General features: G+C 44.4%; 6 non-coding genes across 6 annotated transcripts; all 6 read right to left on the bottom strand.

The window, feature by feature from the left end:
• Positions 1–1998: 1998 nt before the first annotated feature.
• trnav-cac (transfer RNA valine (anticodon CAC)) lies at positions 1999–2071 on the bottom strand. The gene has a single exon. It is a non-coding gene; the product is annotated as a tRNA-Val (tRNA).
• Positions 2072–2960: 889 nt separating this feature from the next.
• On the bottom strand, positions 2961–3033 carry trnav-aac (transfer RNA valine (anticodon AAC)). The gene has a single exon. It is a non-coding gene; the product is annotated as a tRNA-Val (tRNA).
• A 601-nt stretch (positions 3034–3634) lies between these two features.
• On the bottom strand, positions 3635–3707 carry trnav-aac (transfer RNA valine (anticodon AAC)). The gene has a single exon. It is a non-coding gene; the product is annotated as a tRNA-Val (tRNA).
• A 16164-nt stretch (positions 3708–19871) lies between these two features.
• Positions 19872–19944, bottom strand: trnav-aac (transfer RNA valine (anticodon AAC)). The gene has a single exon. It is a non-coding gene; the product is annotated as a tRNA-Val (tRNA).
• An 872-nt stretch (positions 19945–20816) lies between these two features.
• On the bottom strand, positions 20817–20889 carry trnav-cac (transfer RNA valine (anticodon CAC)). The gene has a single exon. It is a non-coding gene; the product is annotated as a tRNA-Val (tRNA).
• An 891-nt stretch (positions 20890–21780) lies between these two features.
• trnav-cac (transfer RNA valine (anticodon CAC)) lies at positions 21781–21854 on the bottom strand. Its single transcript has one exon. It is a non-coding gene; the product is annotated as a tRNA-Val (tRNA).
• Positions 21855–24822: the final 2968 nt, after the last annotated feature.

The following is a 24822-nucleotide window of genomic DNA, read 5'->3' as shown; positions in this document are numbered from 1 at the left end:
TAAAGAGACCGGCATTAATATATATTAAAACGTTTTCATAACTCTAATGAGCCGCTTCAAAACCACACACACCCATACATAAGAACCCATGAGCGCAAACACAAAAATCTTACCGTCGTTGTTCCAGATGATCTCCTCAGCGTTGGGAATTAACTCCTGTTGACTGGCTGAAAAATAATTTTACAGAACTTAAAACAAATGTTATAGCCTTATTTACAATACATGCACACAACACGCTCTGAGTCAATGAAAATAATCTGAAGACTTGCCTAAAAACTCGTTTAAATCGAAGTCGCTGATGTTGTTTCCGGACATTGTTGATCTTTAGTCTTAAATCGAAAGGTCAGTATGAGTCTGTCGAGCTGAAGACCAGACCTTCATACTTATACTGATGGCCACATGCCGGATCTGCTTGTAAGGCATTGTTCTGGTCTGGCCTTTGTGCCGCCCTGTTACCAATTAACATATCAAAACCAACCAATAAAATGACACTGCATCAAATTTCAAATAGAAACCAAGATGGAGACGATCTCTTCCTCTCTACTCTAAACTTTTATTAGAACCTTTAGGTCTCTCAAAAAAACATTTTTAAGCATCAAGACCTATAGTCAACAAACCACTAAGAATATTTCAGGCCTTTATAAGCGCTAAAAAACAACCTGAGCCAAGAAAATAACTATAAAGATCTAAAATAACTAGCGCTTTTACAGTGATTTTTTTTTTTTTTTTTAATAGCGATGCTTTGTTTGGTATAAAACAAGTCACAAACTACTCAGATCAGCGTTTATCCCCGCAAAAGAGATATTTGGGTTTATTTTACAAAGCTTATAAATTATATAGGTTAAAAGTATTCTGAATGTTTTGATACCACACGCCATACCTACTGTTGTCTGAGCCCACCCCCGCCCCCCATGGTGTGAGTGATTTAGCCTTGAGTGTTGTGATCTATTTAGCATTGAGTGATCAGTTGTTTTTATTTTTTAAACGATTCCTTATCATCAGGGATTGAGACTGCTAAAATACCTTAAAAGCATATCCTTATCTTAAGTCTAACTCTCATGAGCTTTAAGACCCTAGAATGTATTTAAGTAAAACGACTGAACACATTATGTGAGAGATAAAATATAACCACAGCTTTTTTTTTTTTTTTTTTTACAAAAACAATTAACCTATACACACAAACACCCACACACACACCCTCTTTTTTAATTTTATTTTTAATTAAATTTGAGGGGAGAGACAGAGCCAGATACAGTGTGGATAACATAAGTACCCTATGCAAAACAGGCATTGTTAGGACCTGGGATCATAACAGACAACAGAACTTGTTGATCTTATAAAATGATTGGGCGAGAGAGAGAGAGAGACAGACAGAGACAGTGTGAATATGATAAACGCACTATTCAAAACTGGCATTGTTAAGACCTGGGACCATTACAGACAACAGAACTTGTTGATCTTATAACGGTTTAGATTTACTAAACCATTACATGTATATTTAAAAAAGACCCCCAAACACTACAGGAAGAGCCGACCCATTCACACTCTACAGTTGACCAACAAGAACAACAAGAACAACAGGTTATGGGCGGCCTTGTTGTTCAGGGTTTTATGGGTGTACACTTTCTGACGGATATGACGTAGGAATAATTAAGGAAATAACTCTACCTAAAATCACGCCCCCCAATTATGACGTAGGAATATTAATAAGCTTAGGGCATACGTCATAACAAAATAGGCCGCGCCCATAAAACCCTACCATCTACTCATAAGAGTAACAGCAATGTCGCCGATCCTGCTACGGTCGTATTGTAACAGCAACAACATGTATCGATTTTAAAAGTGTCAGTTCCAGCGCCTCGCAAAGCTACCCTTCTGCGATCGTTTGTTCTCAAGGTCAGGATTTCTTGCCACTCCGAGGAAGAGAAAACTACAGCCAGCCTTGGGGCAGAGAGATGGGGACGGGTAACACGGCACTGGCACATGTGCACCGCGGGTTGTTTCCACCCGGTTTCGAACCGGGGACCTTTCACGTGTGAGGCGAACGTGATAGCCACTACACTACGGAAACCGCCCCGTCCTGGTGTTTCGAATGGCTCCCATCGAAGCCGGCTGGTAAAACACACACAGGCGTTTCCCGTGGGCCAGCCTGTGAGATAAAGGTTTCTATTTTCACTGACCTATTTTGCATTGCTCAAGGGCACATCAGGACACTTTGGAAACTCTTTCAAAGGAAGAACGCCCTGAGCTATGACAAGACTAACACTTACCCCAACAAGGTGATGCTCAATGGCTTGTTCAAACAGCTGCTGCTCGTCTTGTGCCACCATCAGACAATCACAGAGCTATTGTGCCTTCTACACCTTACGGTAGCTACAAATCTAACTACTGCTTTACTTTAACAATAATAATGACGGCGACCACGACGACAACAAGAACAACAAGAAAAACAAGAACAACAACAACAACAAGAACAAGAACAACAACATCATCATCAGATTTTAATTAAAAGTGGCTACACCAGTGTTAACAATTTCAACCTGTCGACGGACGGACGCTCTGAGTGCACCGATTTCGGGACACTTCGGAAACTCTTTCAAAGGCAGGACGCCCTGCGCTCTGACAGTGCCTGCACTTAGCCCAACAAGGTGATGCTGAATGGCTTGTTCAAACGGCTGGTGGTCTTCCGTCACCACCAGACTATCAGAGCTATACTGCGCCTTCAACTACATAAGAGTAACAGCAATGTCGCCGATCCTGCTACGGTCGTATAGTAACAGCAACAACATGTATCGATTTTAAAAGTGTCAGTTCCAGCGCCTCGCAAAGCTACCCTTTTGCGATCATTTCTTCTCAAGGTCAGGATTTCTTGCCACTCCGAGGAAGAGAAAACGACGGCCGGCCTTGGGGCAGGGAGATGAGGACGGGTAACACGGTACTGGCACGCGTGCACCGCGGGTTGTTTCCGCCCGGTTTCGAACCGGGGACCATTCGCGTGTTAGGTGAATGTGATAGCCACTACACTACGGAAACCAACCCATCCTGGCGTTTCGAATGGCTCCCATTGAAGTAGGCTGGTAAAACGCGCACAGGCATTTCCTGTGGGCCAGCCTGTGAGATAAAGGTTTCTATTTTCACTGACCTATTTTGCATTGCTCAAGGGCACATCAGGACACTTTGGAAACTCTTTCAAAGGAAGAACGCCCTGAGCTATGACAAGACTTACACTTACCCCAACAAGGTGATGCTCAATGGCTTGTTCAAACAGCTGCTGCTCGTCTTTTGCCACCATCAGACAATCACAGAGCTATTGTGCCTTCTACACCTTACGGTAGCAACAAATCTAACTACTGCTTTACTTTAACAATAATAATGACGGCGACCACGACGACAACAAGAACAACAAGAACAACAACAAAAACAACAGCAACAAAAGAACAAGAACAACAACATCATCATCATCATCATCAGATTTTAATTAAAAGTGCCTACACCAGCACTTACAATTTCAACCTGTCGACGGACGGACGCTGTGAGTGCACCGATTTCGGGCACTCCAACGAAGAAAAACCACCCACCGCCTCCGGGGAACCACGAGGGCAAGCAGGATGAAAAGGACCGGCCCACAGCAGGCTGTTTCCGCCCGGTTTCGAACCAGGGACCTTTCGCGCGTTAGGCAAACGTGATAACCGTTACACTACGGAAACTGACACCGCTGCCTCTTGCTTCGAACGGTTACCGTTGAAGCCTGCTGGTAAAACGTGCTCAGGCGTTTCAGGTCGGCTTGGCTATGAGATGGCGTCTGAAGTGCCGCGAAAGGATGCCATTTTCACTGACCTGTTTGGCATTGCAAAAGGGCACATCAGGACACTTCGGAAACTCTTTCAAAGGCAGGACGCCCTGCGCTCTGACAGTGCCTGCACTTAACCCAACAAGGTGATGCTGAATGGCTTGTTCAAACGGCTGGTGGTCTTCCGTCACCACCAGACTATCAGAGCTATACTGCGCCTTCAACTACATAAGAGTAGATAGTAGGGTTTTTTGGGCGCGGCCTATTTTGTTATGACGTATGCCCTAAGCTTATTAATATTCCTAAGTCATAATTGGGGGGCGTGATTTTAGGTAGAGTTATTTCCTTAATTATTCCTACGTCATATCCGTCAGAAAGTGTACACCCATAAAACCCTGAACAACAAGGCCACCCATAAATACCCCCACCCCTCTGAAGGCAACGCCCCGAAACTCTCCTCTCTATTTAAGAACCCGCGCTTCTTTTAGGCAATACCTCTTTAATTCTCAGCTTCTGAAACATCCCGCTTCTTCAACATGTCCAGCGACATCAACATGAAACCCCGCAAGAAACAATCCCGGGCAAGGGTTCCTGTACTCACCAATTTGAAGATTGAACGCTCCTGGGTGTTGTTCTGGGGGGCTCGACAGGGTTACCGCTTTAAAAGGGATCCCGGCTATGTTGGAGTGGAGCTTTTTGCTTTGGGAGAGAAGGAGGGTACGTTGGAACCTTTTGAGACGGTAATTGAATACTCTTATGAGGACTGGTTGAAGGTGATGGCCTGGAAATATCTGGGGCTTGTGGATAAGACTCTAGAAGGCTTGCAAGAGGGTCCAAGAGAATGCGAAATGGAGTCTCCGACTCAGGGTTTTGAAAGGTGTGAATGGGAAAGCTTGCAGAACTACGGTAGAGTGGTGAAGAGTCTATCTCTAACTACAGATCGTAAGATTTTGTTTAGCAGTACCCTGATTACAAACCCTATTGAAAGGGGTGTGGAGGATCCAGAAAAACAGGTTACTGAAATTATGTTTGACGCCGTGGACTGGCCGTTCTTGAAAGAGGTCATAAACTGTATAAATGATGGTTTTGACATCTTGACCAAATGTTCGCAACTGGATTTGGTTAGAAGGAGAATATGCTGGATTATGGATTATATATCCCCCTTGAATGACGACGACGATGATAAAACAGACGACGTGTGGGGTTTTGAAGGGGGGTCTGACGGCTCAGGGGCTACTCTCTTCTAAGAGGGCGGTGTGTCGTGACGTAGTGAAGAGATAGGATAAAAGGCACAACAATTCATTCATGGTTTAAAATTAAAGAGAATGTCTTACCCGAAAGCTGCGGACGTCGACAGGCTCTACAGGCCTCTTCAAACCCGGGATCACCCCTGGTTCTATTCCCCAGATTTTGTATACACTCCGGAACCCTCTGACTGCGGTTACTCTCCAAGACCTCAGACCCCGGTCCCTCAGGATGAAACAACATGCGGTGCGATGGATGTCCAAATGAGTCTCGGGGATCCCCAGCCTCTGGAGCTCATGGAGGGCCTTGATTTTGCCGAACTGTCTACCGTCTGTGCGTCTCAGGAGGGGGTCAGTCCAATGGATGTAGAAACACCCCACAAACCACCAGGCGACCCAATGAGCATCGGACTGTCCCGGAGGCATGATGAAGACGCAGGATTTATGCCCGGGGTATGTGACCAAGTAAGCAGAGTGGTTAAAAGCACCCTGGTGTATATTCTGAGTGCTCTCATCGACCGAGCTCTGAAAGAAGTCTGTCGGGGGTGTGAAGTGAATCACCCCAGTCAGTTGAGACACAGTTGTTTGTTTGAACCAGACCGTTACTATTTCCTGTTCTATTTCAACGTGTTTTACAGAAGACTCAACAAACCGTGGCTGAAACCGGCACTAATCAAGGCGCTGTCTTACTCCCACATACATGTCACTGCGGGACAAGTCCAGAAAATCATAGATGAGATTTTGCTGGAGCTGAAAAAGGAGCCGTTTATAATAGAGAAACTTGGGCAGCTGCTCAATGACCTGGATGAGCCGAGTAGAAAAACCGCTGGCAAGCTAAAAGCTTATTTCTTCCGTAAAGAAGTTAAAGCTGGGGGCAGCGACGAAGAATTCGACATCTACGCCACTGATTCAGACTCTGACCTGAACTAAGGGACTTTGAACATGGGGAATGTTCTGGACTGCTTCTGCAACTGGTTCTGTCATCAACACTCTGCAGCTAACCTGAGAGCGCTATTACACCATGTGCTTGACAGAAAAGTAGCCAACGCGAGCCTTTTCTCTACAGATTTAACCATCGATGAGGATCAACTTTCAAACCTGGAAAAGTTAATGGCTGCTGTAACAAAGACCGGGGGGTACGAACACTGGGATGAAGCGCTCAAGGGGGCCAAGAATGATATTAGGCCATTTCATCAACATCTGTATGACCTTTTACTGAGCATGTTTAATACACCTCTGTTTACTTTTAAAATAGGTCATATTGTTGTTTTATTTACATATGTAACTGAGGTGTGTGCCTACAAGATAAAGAAACAGGTATATTTGTTGATATAGATCAAGTAACCAATCATCTGATTTCTTTTTGTCTGGACCGTAGAAAAAATTGTTGTGTATGTTATACTTTTCTCAAATGTCTAAAAAGGGGTATCTGCTCTCCTGAAGTTGAATAAAAAACCTTGTATAAAAACTTTGCGCATAGTGTGGGTCTGTGTGGTTATTTGACAGAATGACTCGGCAAGCTCCCCAAATGCAGGAACTATACTACAACCCAGCCAAGATTGGGGGTTTGGCGGGTAAGAAGGGTTTTCAAAGAGGACTCGCTGAGGCCGGAGTGAAGGTTAATGTTGTGGTTGTTTCAGAATGGTTACGGGAACAAGACGCCTATACCTTTCATAAACCTCTCAGGATTAAGTTTAAAAGAAACCGCGTATATGCAACTGACATAGACTCACAATGGCAAATGGATCTAGTCGATATGTCAAATTTATCAAAACATAACAATGGTCACAAATTGATGTTGATGTGTATCGATGTGTAATCAAAATATGCCTGGGCTCGAATTCTACATAATAAAACAGGTTGGGCGGTGACAAGGGCCTTTGAGGATATATTGTCCCAGGGTCGATGTCCTAAAAAACTGCAGACTGATTAAGGAAAAGAGTTTCTCAACAGAGAATTTCAGAATCTACTGAAGAGACACAAAATACATCATTTCACCACCGGAAATGAGCTTAAAGCATCGGTAGTGGAGAGGTTTAACCGCACCATAAAGACCAAAATGTGGAGATATTTTACAGCGGTCAACACGTTCAAGTATTTTGATAAAGTTCAGGATTTTATTGATGCTTACAACCAAGGGTATCACACCAGTATTAAAATGAAGTCTATAGATGTTGATCAAAGTAATTCTTTTCAGGTCTATACAAAATTATACGGACCATTTATTAAGAAGGGAAAAACTACTTATAAGTTCAACATCGGTGATGTGGTTCGCGTTTCAAAGCTAAGGAGTACTTTTGCCAAAGGTTATGAACAAACATTTTCTGACGAATATTTTACAGTTACCGAACAGTTGGCTAGAGACCCCCCCGTGTACCGGTTAAAAGACTATGACGGGGAGGATATAGAAGGAACGTTTTACGAAGCCGAGTTACAAAAAATTATTGTGGGTAAAGACAGTGTATACAGAGTTGAAAAGATATTAGCTGAAAAAACCCAGAACCGGAAAAAATATGTGTTGGTGAAATGGCTTGGATGGCCTGAAAAGTTCAATAGTTGGGTCCCGGAACAACAGGTTTGCGATATTCAATCCTTATAACAACAAGCCCGCGGGTGTGTTGGGGGCATTACTTTCGATACTCAAGATGGAATCAGGAGGCTTCTACGTGACTCTACCCAGTAACGCCTCTCTCGATATATACCCTAAAAATGAAATATCCAGTTACACGGTACAATTTGGAAAATCTATAGATCTAAGGGGGTTGTGGGAAGTGGGGTTGGCGGAAATACAGTATCCTTACACTTGGGCTGTTTTACAAGATAAGGATGCCACCTTCGCCATTTTTGATGATGTTAAAAAGAGTCAATGGACATTCACGATACAAGGAGGTTATTATGACAATGTGGATAAAATATTAGATGAGATGCATAAACAGTTCTCAGAAGGCACCCCCAACATCAAGCTATATTACAACCCTATTAAAAACAGAGTGTACAAGGTGTTACCAGGTATTAGCATTCAAACCAGCGGCCAACTGGGGCGTATATTAGGGTTCTATTCTGACACAGAGAGCAGGTTCTCAGAAGTGGTGTGGCGGCTTTAACACTCTTTATGTGTATACGGATATCATAACCCACCAGAGGGTTGGGGATAGTTATGTCCCCCTTTTGAGAAATGTACTTATTAAAGGTAAAAGCAATGACATGGTCACAATTACTTATGACAAGCCACACTACGTACCAGTCTCAAAGACCCACTTTGACAACATCACGATCGAAGTAAAATCGGATCAGAATATCAACGTACCCTTCCGCTTCGGTAAAGTTAATGTCAAACTACATTTTCGACCCCTGAAACAGTGTGTACATTATTAAAATGGCTACCTCGAGGGGTTATGTAGATCCTAGCGCCTATGTGGATTATTACAAGATGCAAGATGGAACGGCTTGCCCGGTTTTGTAGGAGCCCCCACAATGTATGGCGCCGGTCTAGGAGGACTCTTTCGTGGTCTCTTTAGAATGGCCGTACCCCTGCTTAAGAGAGGCTTTGCTATAGCCAGACCCCACTTGAAATCAGCGGCTAAAAATATTGTTAGTGACGTGTTCACCAATGTTATGTACCGAGCAGCTAGCCATGAGCATCAGGAGGGTTCGGGTCTCATGGTAATGGCGAGGAGGGGGGGTAAAAGAAGAAACAGCATGTGTCCACCAGGGCGACGATGATCTGTGGCTAACAAAAAACGAAGAATCTCTCATTCTCCAACATATTGTGGAAACACTCGGAGAAGGAAGCAGCACAAGAAAAAACCTGCAAAAAGAAAGTCTCAAAGAAAGAAAAATAGAGCCTCAGGATACATCTTTTAAACATGTCTTTTGTCCACAGTCTATCGGAAGAATGCGTCAAATCAGAACTGGATCTGTTTACAGTTCCATACACTCAAACGAGTATAGATAAGATCATATATGTAGAGATTCCCCCTCTTTCTGCAATTTCAGACACGGCCCCTCTGGAGTTTTTTATAGCTGGCAATGGCGAGGATTATATTGATTTGAATAACACATTTATTTTAATGAACTGAAAAGTGACTGATTAGGATGGCGATGCAATCGAGAAGACGACCAACGCTGGGGTCATCAATTACCCGGTGGCCACCATGTTTTCACAGGTGGATGTGACCCTGGGAGATCGGCTCATTAGTCAAAGCAGCAATACTTACCCCTATAGAGCCATGATGGAGTGTAAACTTAATTATAGTAAGGAGACCCTAAGCAAACAGTACAGCCCCGGCCTTTTCTTCAAAGACATCCCGGAAGCTATGGACGACAAGGATCCAGAGGGACTCAATAAGGGTTTGCAAAAAAGAACGGCCTCTTCAACAGAAGGGAGGACCTTTGAGCTAATGGGGCATATCCATGCAGACATATTTTTCCAAGAAAAACTCATGCTCAACGGGGTAGACATTAAAATTAAAATGATCCGTAGTAAAAGTGCTTTTTGTCTGATGACCCCTGATACTGAAAAATATAAACTGACCATATTATCGGCCTCGCTGTTTGTGAAAAAAGTGTCCGTCTCCCCGGCGGTTAAACTAGGACACGCGCAGGCGTTAATGACGGCAAACGCCGAGTACCCGATCGAAAGAGTCTATATGAAAGTCCACAGTATCCCCGCAGGGACACGGGTGATGAACCAGGAAAATCTGTTTCTAGGACAGCTCCCAAAACAGGTTATTATAGGCCTCGTGGTTAATGATGCATTTACCGGGGTTTACAACAAGAACCCCTTTAACTTTAAAGATTATAATGCGGAATTTATAGCGTTGTACGTCGATGGTGTGCAGGTTCCATCCAGACCTTTTCAACCTGACTTTGAAAACGGCAATGCGGTTCGTGAATATTACAGTCTAGTACTGGCTACGGGTCGCCATCTCAAGGATCAAACTCTGCTGATCGATCGCCGGGAATACTGCAGCGGTTACACCCTGTACGGTTTCAACCTGACCCCTGACGAAGAGTGTGGACAACATTTTTCACTGATGAAGACGGGCAATATGCGTTTGGAGATGCGTTTCAAGCAGCCTCTACCACGCACTGTAAATATGGTCGTGTATGCTGTGTTTGACAACATTATTGAGGTGAATCAGAGAAGAAACGTTCTGTATGATTATTATTAAAATGAACACCAGAGAGCTCAACCACATCATGAATGCCCTGGCCGGCTCACGGAAACTGTTTAAAGGGTCAACGCCTGCGATCAGCTGCCTAAATTTAAGATCAAGAATTTACCTGCAATGTACATAATCAACACACACCCTAAAAACATGCCCGGAGAACATTGGCTGGCTATTTATCTAAGGGAGGACCACCGTGGTGAATTTTTTGATTCCTATGCAAACCCCCCGGATTTCAGACATTTCCCTCGGAAGATCAATAACTTTCTGCTCAACAACTGTCAAGAAACCATTTACAGCGGTCGTCAAGTACAAAGTCTTCAGACCTTCACTTGTGGTCAACACTGTGTGTTTTTCTTATATCATAGATCTAAAGGAAGGTCATACCCCGATATTATGGCCTTGTACAGTGAGGATTTAGGCCAAAATGATAAAAAAGTGGCAGAGTTTGTCAGGACACTGTGGACCCCCCCTTATAACACAATGACTTACGACCCTAGCCAGCCATGTATACAGATGGGGTGTTCTTGTGAGGATTTTAAAAGATGTCATGCGTGTTAAGGTGAAAAAATAATGAAAACAGCCTTTGAATCATTAGTTATAGTTTTTTTTCAATACAATTCTTATACAAAGCAGGGGTTATGTTATAAATAAATGTACAACATTTGAAAAAAAAAAAAAAAAAAAAAAAATTGTTTGTCGGGTCATTATTTACAGGGGAGACAAATAAAAACATGAGATTAATAAGCTTCCCAACGATGGATAGATCCTGAGGATGGTCGCTCAGCACGGTCAGAGTAATGAGATATCAGAGTCAGATCAGGCTCCACCTCTTTACACAGACGGATTTTTTGTAGCGTTTCCTGGTTAGGAACTGTGGATTGGGGCATGTTCAGACAGGCCATCGCCTGTAGGAAAGCATTCCAGCCTACAGGTCGGCGACTATCGGGTACCTTATTAGTGCTAGTGACACTCTTCAACAAATCAAACGTGTGAACCTTTGATCAGTTGTCCTTTAAAAACAAATTCACCCTGTTCATTCCAAGCCGTTACCCGCGGTTTCTGAACCATTTTGTGCAGGATATATTCTGCATGTCTTTTGCTTCTGGCCGGCATGTTTCTCAAAACATCCGTTACAACATCTCCCTCTGAACTCTCAACAGGTTCGGTCACCGCAACATCTTTATCAACCGTACCTCCCGCATCAGCCCCAGAACCATTTTCTTGAGAGGCCATGGTTAAAGTTAAAATGTTTTGATCTTTTTCACCCTGTCTAACCAGACGGAGGTAGCGCTGTAAAGTGTTGGTATACAACTGGGCTTTGGAATACTGATTTAAATCAGCCCTGGCCTGTATAGCTTTCATTTCAGAGTTCAGGTTGTTTTCGGCCGTTTGTCTAATGGGCTCTGGCCCGACAACATTTTTTCTCAGTTTCTCAAGCTGCTCCTGAGGGATCAAAAACATTTTCTGAGCATATTCCATTATTAACCCACTCTGGAAGCTAGAAGACTGGTTAGGAAAGGCACGGCTATGCTCAACAGCGGTCCTATAAAACCCCCGGTTTGATTAATCTTCTTTCTTTTTCTTTTAATAGAATACTTCTTATTAGCGATGATCTTGATAACCGCTTTTTGTTTTTTGAGTTTAGAATGTTGAGAAGGGGTTAGGGGTATATTACCGCGTAAGATGTTAAAAGCTATTTCACACAGGGTCTCGATCAAATCCGAGGGGGCCCCTGCCAGCACAGCTTTCCTATGGCGCGGGCTCCCCTCAGATAACATTTGCAAAAGCGGCAGATTTCTTTTAATCCGAACAGACATTCTTATTTATTTCCTTTTCTTTAGCACATACACTGCCGGCCAATCGGGCGGGCACAAACCTGTTCTGAGGCGAAAGTCTTCTGGGGTTTGTGCTTTTAAGTCCGCAATCAAGTACCCGTAGGGTTTTTTGGTGGCATCCTCAAATGCCTCCAAAAAGAACTTGGTCTGGTTAGGTTACATTTGACGAGCCACGACGGTGACCTGTAGTTTATCTCTGGGGTTTTTAAAAAGAATTATATAATTGGCATTTAAATTAATAGTGCGGCTTTTTTTACCTTGAAAAAATAGATTTTGAACTAAATAAATAATACTTAAATTCCTATGATGAGTGTACTTTGTGTAAGCTTTTTCCACTTCACTGTTGTCACCGGCCTGCTCCATCAGGTCATCAAGGATCACTAGATTAGTTTGACCGGGCGGGAACAAGTCATCGTCACACAACGAGGCGGGGAGACCTTGCACAAATTTCAGATTATTTTTTTTCGAAGCCAAATCATCGTAGAGAGGTTGCCAGCAAGAGTACCACACTATGTTGTCAAGAGCTTGGGACACGGTTGCGTCCACATCTTCTATGATGTTCTTTATAAGATAGCTCTTCCCCGAATTGGAGGGACCGGCTATAATACAGGAGAAAGGGTGTTGAAGTCTGTTATCAAAACCACCGCTTATATCCATAAGGCAGAGTGGTATAATCAGTCTTCAACACTCTTTTATTGTACACCACCCTGAACCGTTTGTTTAGTGATCTATTTTACAACGTGTACCCCTTTTTATTGCGATAGATCTGATTTCCGGCTGTAATAATCTCACGAGGAGGCGCGTCTTTCTCGGTTAAAAAACTTTCTACCAGGGTCGTCAGAGACTTGATGTTAATGAGCTTGATGTTACAGTGGTTCAGAGTGAAACCCTTAACTTTCATACAGGTCTTACCCGCAGCCGTTCTGTATGCGTAAGTCTTAGGACCCCCTGAAACAAACTCCACTATGTGGTCCTGAGGATCTAGTTCACTCGTTAACTCCCCAAGGTAGTCCCCGAGGGGAGGGACCCAATCCCCTGGCCTGGTGACAAAGATTACAGAGTCAGTATCTTGATAGAGCGTGCGTTCCTGCAACTGATCCATTAAGTTGTACAGTTCAAGCCGGGCGAAAGCCGTGGTAAAAACCGCTATGAAAACATTAACGTTCCCCTGTTTGGTGGGGAAATCTTTAGGGGCCCTCCACTGGACCTGTGCCACGTGGTCATTTAAGAATTGAAAGTGTGATACTGCATGTTGTTTGGAAAACATAAATTCTATAAACTGTTTAGGGGTTTTAATCAAGGTTGTGTTTAGACGGTAATTTCTTTCCCCAAACTTACCCCACAGACTGTTTAAAATCAGTTTGGACATTTGTCTCTTGGCGGGGTTTACAGTTATGTTCCCCGGCTCTAGACGGATCCCTTCCTTTTCAAAATATTGATGAACGTATCGCTCTTTGGCCGCGGAGTCAACACACCATGAGGGATAGCCCGATGCCTCCTGTTTCCCTTTCAGATGGGTCATAATGTAATCAGCAAAAAGAGTATCAGGTTTTTCAGAAAAATGCCAAACCTCATACACCTTACCGACTCTGTAACCTTTCTCCACCGCCTTGTCAAGCTCAATGCTACACCAGACACCCGTCAGCGCTCTCTCTTCATCACTGTGCAGACAAGAGGTAGTTTGATTTTCAGTTTCCACACACGTTCTACACAGAGGGAACATCAATTTTCCCGAACACCTGTAAGGCAACATGGGTAAGAACAGCTCGCGAGGAGGGTACATGGTGACTTTGATCAAACCAAAGAAATGTCCGATTTTGAGAAAGTCACGATAAACAATGGTTGGACGCCCCACCGGGTACATTTTGGTCTTGTTGACATAAGGGTACAGACTGGTGAAATCATAGTAATCTACTCTCTCACCCTCCTTTACCTCATAATGTAAACAGAGGGCGTTGGTACGACCCCCAAATAACGCATCCCGGGGCTCTAGACGTTCAGGAAAGTCCAAGGTTTCCATAAACCATTGTACCCCCGCATCCTGTTGCTTCAGGGTCGTCCACTCGTGTTCCCAAATCACCAGCACGTTCAAACCATAGGTGTTTTTTAAAGTTTCAATTCGTTCCTGGAAATCATAGTACATATCACCGCAGAGTTTTTGTGTTACGGGGTTAAAGGTGTTTGGGTCGAAGCACTGAGGACAGCCATGGTAAATACAACCAGCAAACTCATAAGCGGTACGCCGCCCGGACACGTCGCTAAAACCGTCTAAGTAGTAAGGCCCCATTTTGACTTTCCCTTGATTTAAAGCATGTCTGATGAAGATGTTATCCCGGGCACTCAGGTATTCCAGCCACTGTATGGAGACAGTCGAAAAGTTCTTTTGTCTAGCACGATAGTTGTCAGAAGTGGTGACCGCTATAGTGTTTTTCTGCAAGAAATTGGACCGATACATTTTCATGCAGAGAGACGCTATGGTCACACTTTGCAAAGGGTCGAGACCCGATGTGTTGATAACCTCGGCGCAGAAACGCACACAGGCTTCTTTAAGGATCACCACATCATTTTTACAATAAGCGGCCATCTCTTCTCGGTATTGTACCATTTAAAGAATTCGTCCCTCTCATGAGACATCATAGTATCAACCCCATAATAAGAGGCGGGCGGGTAGGACCCTCGATAATTTTGAGTGTCCTTAGTATTAAAAAAATGGCAGAACCAACCTTTCTTCTGAGCCTCAAAACCCAGAGCCTTAGGCAAAGCGCTCAATTTCATGGGGAGGAAATTTAACGAGTCTATGTAACGTTAGTTGAAAGCTTCGTCGGTGAAACACATGATCTTGCTACCCTGAGCTATTATTTTTGGGGTCACCCCATTTTCCACCAGATACTTCATCAAAATGTAAGAATCATAACCCTTAGCATTGTGGGCAATAAATGTGTAATTGAGGTATTTTGGACCGCGATACCGCGTAATGATTTCCCTGACACAACTCTCACCGCTAGCTGACCACTCACGATCCAACATGTCAATACAGTGTATATAATTAGCAACGTGGACCCCGTTTTCTTGCCGGCATTCAAAAGCAAAAAAGACATACCGGTTGTGCGGCGGCTCCTTTTTAACCGGCTGAATAAAGCACTGGTGTTCGGACCCCGGGGTTAAATCAGCATTACAGATCCTGCATCTCGGCTCCAGACATTTGTGTGGTTTAACCTCATGAAAACGGTACTGGAGGCAACACTGCGGGCAATATTTAGTTTGATCACAATAACTCAGTTTTTTAACCCCCTCAGCAGCGGCCCTCTGTACCTTATGCTCGGAAAAACAGAACGCAGAGAGACAAATCCTTAAGCAATCTTTTCATCGGATGGTAGGGGCCAAACCCTTACAACATTGGGGATTGAATCAGACGTTACAGTAACCGTCACAGCGGTGCTTAAGCTTATCATTGAAGGCCTTATAACAACAATGACAAACATACGAACAACCCAAAAAAGCCGTCAAACTCTTTATTCCAAAGTAATGACTATCACTTAGGAAGAGAAACAGTGTCTGTGTATGGGTTTCAGGATGTGTCTGAAATTTCACAAATACTTCCTTTACCTCACAACGGTACCACACAACAATTTTTAAAGACAACAACTCCTCAAACTTGGTGATGTCTGAAAAGGCAACCATCTGTTGAGAGTTTAAGCCGGCCCTCTGATGAAGCATTAAAGCCTCTTGCAGAGCTTGGGGTTCAGGCATGTCGGGGGTGAGTAATTTTATTAAACTGTAAGCAAAACAGAGCTTATTGTCCCCACTGGAACTCACCACTAATTGCCTGAGCTTGGTCCTAATTATGTCGTTCTTCAAGCATTTCGACAGTCTTCTAAGCACCCCACCCTCAGGGTTACGAACCACATTCATTACCAGAGACAGACTTTCATCAGCTATGATGGCTGTGTTACTTTGCAATAACGCTTCGATTTTAGCCAGACGTCTAAATTATCTCCACTCAGCATTACAGATAGGTTGCTAAACAAATCATCCCCTCTGAGTTCTAACTGTACAACATCTCGAGGTCTGACCCTTTCAGCAACCTGTTCAAGCATTTTCTGCAAGGCCTCGTATATGTTGACAAATATTTCTGCATAATTGTCACAATTTAAAAGTTCTGCAAAATTAAAACGCTGAATCATTTCAAAATTGTTATAGGCCGGTCTATCTATAATCACGGGATCACTGGTACTCTTGGACACATCATCATTTTGAACAAAGCCTTTACCCCCTACATTCTCACAGAGCATGTCCTCCACAGCCTTATCAGTCTCAGAACCCTCCAAATTCCAAACACCCCCACTGCTGACATCTACAAAACCCCCTTTTTGAGGAGGCTCATTTAAAGCCTGTAAAAGTCCTTCAAAGATATCCAACCGGTTAATGTCAAGACCCTCCTCTATAGTGATGGCTGCTTCTGCCGCCATCCTGTGTTCTAATTGTTTCAAATCATTTATAATAGGGGCAGAATTTGGTCGGGGTAGCTCCTCCAAAGCCTCCACCATTTCAAACAAATCGGGGTGAACTAGGGGGTGAACCTCTATAAGCGCTACCGGTGGGAGGTGGTTATTTAGATCATTGACCATCTGTAACAGGTCGGGGTTCACCGGTAATTCTGTTAATTCACATTCTATCGGTGGTAATTGGGGGTTATTTAAATCATTTATCATTTGTAATAGTTCCAGGTTCATTGGGACATCAGAGGAGTTCACAACAGGGCCGGGGATGTTCTCTCGGGAAGGTCTTTTTGGGGCCCTAGCTTGTTCATAATCCTTTAGTTTGTGAGTTCTTTTACCAAGTCAGGACATTTTTTAATTTATTTTTTATTTTTCCAACAACCCACAATAGTAAGGCGTTTTGTGTCTATTAAAACATTAAATACGGTACAATTCGTTAGTAAGGGTATTAATAAGGGTGTTTTGGCTCTCTATCAGCAGGTTTTGCCCCACTAACACAAGTCTTTGATTTTGTAACAAAGTATGTAGCAACTCATGCCGACCTTCAGGAAGAAGCTCCGGGGGCTGGTGGCCTGGCTCAGCTTCAAAGGATGGTCGCTCCGGTAAATCTCGGTCGAAGGAGGCAAGGAGCGAGTGTATACTCATGGACGGAGACCAAGAAGGCCTTTGCGGTGACACCCTGGCCAAGCGCGGGGTACTGTTCCGCGTTTCTGTAGCCAAGAAACGGGTCTGGGGGGACGATGTTGAAACCAGGCCGTCGTTGGGTGGTGTGTCAGCCCTGACTGACGGCGACCCCTGAGGTTGTTGGATGCCTGTATTTGTTCCGCCCGACAATGCGGCGGGCTGAATCTGGGGTGTTGAATTACCCCCAGAAGGCTGTGGCCTGAGTAGATGTTGGGGGGTCTCCAAGACCACCGTGGGGGATCCTCTCGGTGATCTCACCGGGAAAGATGTTTGATCCCACTTAGACGGGGTAATTGTCATCAATAGCTCATTCACAGAATGACTATCCCAAGAGTCTTGGGAAGAATAAAAATATACATTACATTTACATCTTTAAACGGCGACAGAAATCAAACTTAAAACAACATGTCCAGGACATTCAAAACCTTTAGCTTTTTTAGACCTTTGAAAATAGCCTTAGACATTCACTACAACACCTTATTATTTACAGACAATATATTTATTAGGACTTGATAATAAATGTAAAACAGAGAAGCCGCTGTAAATAAACTGTTTCTTAAATGTTTCTTTAAAAACTGTAATATTGTTAATAAAACACACACACACACAACAACATTTCATTTTTAAACGAACCTTCCAAGTGTAAACGCTTCCTGATCCCGGGACTTCCTGTTTCACAAACGTTTTCACGATCTGTTTAAATATTAAATACAATGAACACCTTCAAGCCTTTTCCTACAACCACTTTAAAACAGAAGTATAATAGCGGGAGATAAGCCAAACAACTTACTAAACCCTTTCGGACGGCTTTACTTCCTAACCAGACGGTACGGCAATCGGTCATTTCTAAACACGTTCCCCAGAAACAAGCCTAGACCTGTCCGGACTTCTAAAGATCTTTCCCAGAACCCCCCGCCCTACAGGAAACGGTCACCCATCGCTTAAATATTAGCCCTCAACGGGCAAACAAAGCCCTTTTAAAAACATTAAAGTTTGAAAGATCTTACTTACCTCCACAGAATAATCGTTTCTTATGTTTTTCGGCTGGTTTAGCTTTTTGCACCGCTGTGAAGGTAAGAGACATGTTTAACCTTTAACCACACCGCTTTATAAAAAGCTTTAACCTCTTACAGGCTGCAGATATATACTCACAGCTATCAGATACCGGGGCTGACGGCCTTTCAGATTCTTGAAAGGTTACGGTTCTCGAAGGTAAAACGAAACAAGCCCTCGATGTGGAAGGCCTTTCGTTGTCTCGAACCACATTTCTTAATACTGTTAGACAGGATAATTTTTTTAAATTAACAAAACTGGACTCAAACATCTTACAGAATCGTTATACAAACAAACAGGGGTTTAGTTCTTACCCGGTCGGCAGACAGCCTGTCTAGGGATAACCACTTCTCTTGGTCGATCCTCGGAGACATTAATCACAGGCCTTTCGATAGTTTCTGTGTAATTAAAGAGACCGGCATTAATATATATTAAAACGTTTTCATAACTCTAATGAGCCGCTTCAAAACCACACACACCCATGCATAAGAACCCATGAGCGCAAACACAAAATTCTTACCGTCGTTGTTCCAGATGATCTCCTCAGCGTTGGAAATGAACTCCTGTTGACTGGCTGAAAAATAATTTTACAGAACTTAAAACAGATGTTATAGCCTTATTTACAATACATGCACACAACACGCTCTGAGTCAATGAAAATAATCTGAAGACTTGCCTAAAAACTCGTTTAAATCGAATCGCTGATGTTGTTTCCGGACATTGTTGATCTTTAGTCTTAAATCGAAAGGTCAGTATGAGTCTGTCGAGCTGAAGACCAGACCTTCATACTTATACTGATGGCCACATGCCGGATCTGCTTGTAAGGCATTGTTCTGGTCTGGCCTTTGTGCCGCCCTGTTACCAATTAACATATCAAAACCAACCAATAAAATGACACTGCATCAAATTTCAAATAGAAACCAAGATGGAGACGATCTCTCTCCTCTCTACTCTAAACTTTTATTAGAACCTTTTGGTCTCTCAAAAAAACATTTTTAAGCATCAAGACCTATAGTCAACAACCACTAAGAATATTTCAGGCCTTTATAAGCACTAAAAAACAACCTGAGCCTAGAAAATAACTATAAAGATCTAAAATAACTAGCGCTTTTACAGTGATTTTTTTTTTTTTTTAATAGCGATGCTTTGTTTGGTATTAAACAAGTCACAAACTACTCAGAACAGCGTTTATCCCCGCAAAAGAGATATTTGGGTTTATTTTACAAAGCTTATAAATTATATAGGTTAAAAGTATTCTGAATGTTTTGATATCACACGCCATACCAACTGTTGTCTTCTACACCTTACGGTAGCAACAAATCTAACTACTGCTTTACTTTAACAATAATAATGACGGCGACCACGATGACAACAAGAACAACAACAACAAGAACAACAACAACAACATCATCATCATCATCATCATCAGATTTTAATTAAAAGTGGCTACACCAGCGTTTACAATTTCAACCTGTCGACGGACGGACGCTCTGAGTGCATCGATTGCGGGCACTCCAATGAAGAAAAGACACCCACCGCCTCCGGGGAACCACGAGGGCAAGCATGACGAAAAGGGCCAGCCCACAGTAGGCTGTTTCCGCCCGGTTTCGAACCGGGGACCTTTCGCGCGTTAGGCGAACGTGATAACCGCTACACTACGGAAACTGACACCGCTGCCTCTTGCTTCAAATGGTTACCGTTAAAGCCTGCTGGTAAAACGGGCTCAGGTGTTTCAGGTCGGCTAGGCTGTGAGATGGCGTCTGAAGTGCGGCGAAAGGATGCCATTTTCACTGACCTGTTTGGCATTGCTAAAGGGCACATCAGGACACTTCGGAAACTCTTTTAAAGGCAGGACGCCCTGCGCTCTGACAGTGCCTGCACTTAACCCAACAAGGTGATGCTGAATGGCTTGTTCAAACGTCTGGTGGTCTTCCTTCACCACCAGACTATCAGAGCTATTGTGCCTTCTACACCTTACGGTAGCAACAAATCTAACTACTGCTTTACTTTAACATTAATAATGACGGCGACTACGACGACAACAAGAATAACAACAACAACATCTTCATCATCAGATTTTAATTAAAAGTGGCTACACCAGCGTTTACAATTTCAACCTGTCGACGGACGGACGCTCTGAGTGCACCGATTTCGGGACACTTCGGAAACTCTTTCAAAGGCAGGACGACCTGCGCTCTGACAGTGCCTGCGTTTAGCCCTACAAGGTGATGCTGAATGGCTTGTTCAAACGGCTGGTGGTCTTCCGTCACCACCAGACTATCAGAGCTATACTGCGCCTTCAACTACATAAGAGTAACAGCAATGTCGCCGATCCTGCTACGGTCGTATTGTAACAGCAACAACATGTATCGATTTTAAAAGTGTCAGTTCCAGTGCCTCGCAAAGCTACCCTTCTGCGATTGTTTGTTCTCAAGGTCAGGATTTCTTGCCACTCCGAGGAAGAGAAAACGACGGCCGGCTTTGGGGCAGAGAGATGGCGACGGGTAACACGGCACTGGCACGCGTGCACCGCGGGTTGTTTCCGCCCGGTTTCGAACCAGGGACCTTTCGCGTGTGAGGCGAACGTGATAGCCACTACACTACGGAAACCGACCCGTCCTGGTGTTTCAAATGGCTCCCATCGAAGCCGGCTGGTAAAACGCGCACAGGGGTTTCCCGTGGGCCAGCCTGTGAGATAAAGGTTTCTATTTTCACTGACCTATTTTGCATTGCTAAAGGGCACATCAGGACACTTTGGAAACTCTTTCAAAGGAAGAACGCCCTGAGCTATGACGAGACTTACACTTACCCTAACAAGGTGATGCTCAATGGCTTGTTCAAACAGCTGCTGCTCGTCTTGTGCCACCATCAGACAATCACAAAGCTATTGTGCCTTCTACACCTTACGGTAGCAACAAATCTAACTACTGCTTTACTTTAACAATAATAATGACGGCGACCACGACGACAACAAGAAAAACAAAAGAACAACAACAACAACAAGAACAAGAACAAGAACATCATCATCATCATCATCATATTTTAATTAAAAGTGGCTACACCAGCGTTTACAATTTCAACCTGTCGACGGACGGACGCTCTGAGTGCACCGATTTCGGGACACTTAGGATACTCTATCAAAGGCAGGTCGCCCTGCGCTCTGACAGTGCCTGCACTCAGCCCAACAAGGTGATGCTGAATGGCTTGTTCAAACGGTTGGAGGTCTTCCGTCACCACCAGACTATCAGAGCTATACTGCGCCTTCGACTACATAAGAGTAACAGCAATGTCGCTGATCCTGCTACGGTCGTATTGTAACAGCTACAACATGTATCGATTTTAAAAGTGTGAGTTCCAGCGCCTCGCAAAGCTACCCTTCTGCGATCGTTTGTTCTCAAGGTCAGGATTTCTTGCCACTCCGAGGAAGAGAAAACGACGGCCGGCCTTGGGGCAGAGAGATGGCGACGGGTAACATGGCACTGGCACGCGTGCACCGCGGGTTGTTTCCGCCCGGTTTCGAACCGGGGACCTTTCGCGTGTGAGGCGAACGTGATAGCCACTACACTACGGAAAACGACCCGTCCTGGCGTTTCGAATGGCTCCCATCGAAGCAGGCTGATAAAACGCGCACAGGCGTTTCCCGTGGGCCAGCCTGTGAGATAAAGGTTTCTATTTTCACTGACCTATTTTGCATTGCTAAAGGGCACATCAGGACACTTTGGAAACTCTTTCAAAGGCAGGACGCCCTGCGCTCTGACAGTGCCTGCACTTAGCCCAACAAGGTGATGCTGAATGGCTTGTTCAAACGTCTGGTGGTCTTCCTTCACCACCAGACTATCAGAGCTATTGTGCCTTCTACACCTTACGGTAGCAACAAATCTAACTACTGCTTTACTTTAACAATAATAATGACGGCGACTACGACGACAACAAGAACAACAAGAACAACAACAACAACATCATCATCATCATCATCATCAGATTTTAATTAAAAGTGGCTACACCAGCGTTTACAATTTCAACCTGTCGACGGACGGACGCTCTGAGAGCACCGATTTCGGGCACTCCAATGAAGAAAAGCCACCCACCGCCTGCGGGGAACCACAAGGGCAAGCAGGACGAAAAGGGCCGGCCCAAAGCAGGCTGTTTCCGCCCGGTTTCGAAAAGGGGACCTTTCGCGCGTTAGGCGAATTTGATAACCGCTACACTACGGAAACTGACAACGCCGCCTCTTGCTTCAAACGGTTACCGTTGGAGCCTGCTGGTAAAACGGGCTCAGGCGTTTCAGGTCGGCTAGACTGTGAGATGGCGTCTGAAGTGCCGCGAAAGGATGCCATTTTCACAGACCTGTTTGGCATTGCTAAAGGGCACATCAGGACACTTCGGAAACTCTTTCAAAGGCAGGACGCCCTGCGCTCTGACAGTGCCTGCACTTAACCCAACAAGGTGATGCTGAATGGCTTGTTCAAACGGCTGGTGGTCTTCCGTCACCACCAGACTATGAGAGCTATACTGCGCCTTCAACTACATAAGAGTAGATAGTAGGGTTTTTTGGGCGCGGCCTATTTTGTTATGACGTATGCCCTAAGCTTATTAATATTCCTACGTCATAATTGGGGGGCGTGATTTTAGGTAGAGTTATTTCCTTAATTATTCCTACGTCATATCCGTCAGAAAGTGTGCACCCATAAAACCCTGAACAACAAGGCCACCCATAAATACCCCCACCCCTCTGAAGGCAACGCCCCGAAACTCTCCTCTCTATTTAAGAACTCGCGCTTCTATTAGGCAATACCTCTTTAATTCTCAGCTTCTGAAACATCCCGCTTCTTCATCATGTCCAGCGACATCAACATGAAACCCCGCAAGAAACAATCCCGGGCAAGGGTTCCTGTACTCACCAATTTGAAGATTGAACGCTCCTGGGTGTTGTTCTGGGGGGCTCGACGGGGTTACCGCTTTAAAAGGGATCCCAGCTATGTTGGAGTGGAGCTTCTTGCTTTGGGAGAGAAGGAGGGTACGTTGGAACCTTTTGAGACGGTAATTGAATACTCTTATGAGGACTGGTTGAAGGTGATGGCCTGGAGAGATCTGGGGCTTGTGGATAAGACTCTAGAAGGCTTGCAAGAGGGTCCAAGAGAATGCGAAATGGAGTCTCCGACTCAGGGTTTTGAAAGGTGTGAATGGGAAAGCTTGCAGAACTACGACAGACGACGTGTGGGGTTATGGAGGGGGGTCTGACGGCTCAGGGGCTACTCTCTTCTAAGAGGGCGGTGTGTCGTGACGTAGTGAAGAGATAGGATAAAAGGTGCAACAATTCATTCATGGTTTAAAATTAAAGAGAATGTCTTACCCGAAAGCTGCGGACGTCGACAGGCTCTACAGGCCTCTTCAAACCCGGGATCACCCCTGGTTCTATTCCCCAGATTTTGTATACACTCTGGAACCCTTTGACTGTGGTTACTCTCCAAGACCTCAGACCCCGGTCCCTCAGGACGAAACAACATGCGGTGCGATGGATGTCCAAATGAGTCTCGGGGATCCCCAGCCTCTGGAGCTCATGGAGGGCCTCGATTTTGCCGAACTGTCTACCGTCTGTGCGTCTCAGGAGGGGGTCAGTCCAATGGATGGAGAAACACCCCACAAACCACCAGGCGACCCAATGAGCATCGGACTGTCCCGGGGGCGTGATGAAGACGCAGGATTTTTGCCCGGGGTATGTGACCAAGTAAGCAGAGTGGTTAAAAGCACCCTGGTGTATATTCTGAGTGCTCTCATCGACCGAGCTCTGAAAGAAGTCTGTCGGGGGTGTGAAGTGAATCACCCCAGTCAGTTGAGACACAGTTGTTTGTTTGAACCAGACCGTTACTATTTCCTGTTCTATTTCAACGTGTTTTACAGAAGACTGAACAAACCGTGGCTGAAACCGGCACTAATCAAGGCGCTCTCTTACTCCCACATACATGTCACTGTGGGACAAGTCCAGAAAATCATAGATGAGATTTTGCTGGAGCTGAAAAAGGAGCCGTTTATAATAGAGAAACTTGGGCAGCTGCTCAATGACCTGGATGAGCCGAGTAGAAAAACCGCTGGCAAGCTAAAAGCTTATTTCTTCCGTAAAGAAGTTAAAGCTGGGGGCAGCGACGAAGAATTCGACATCTACGCCACTGATTCAGACTCTGACCTGAACTAAGGGACTTTGAACATGGGGAATGTTCTGGACTGCTTCTGCAACTGGTTCTGTCATCAACACTCTGCAGCTAACCTGAGAGCGCTATTACACCATGTGCTTGACAGAAAAGTAGCCAACGCGAGCCTTTTCTCTACAGATTTAACCATCGATGAGGATCAACTTTCAAACCTGGAAAAGTTAATGGCTGCTGTAACAAAGACCGGGGGGTACGAACACTGGGATGAAGCGCTCAAGGGGGCCAAGAATGATATTAGGCCATTTCATCAACATCTGTATGACCTTTTACTGAGCATGTTTAATACACCTCTATTTACTTTTAAAATAGGTCATATTGTTGTTTTATTTACATA

The sequence above is a fragment of the Amia ocellicauda genome (assembly GCF_036373705.1).
Source record: "Amia ocellicauda isolate fAmiCal2 chromosome 11 unlocalized genomic scaffold, fAmiCal2.hap1 SUPER_11_unloc_4, whole genome shotgun sequence".
NCBI lineage: Eukaryota > Metazoa > Chordata > Actinopteri > Amiiformes > Amiidae > Amia > Amia ocellicauda.
The sequence above is the reverse complement of the archived record's forward strand: the minus strand, read 5'-3'. Positions and strand labels throughout refer to the sequence as shown.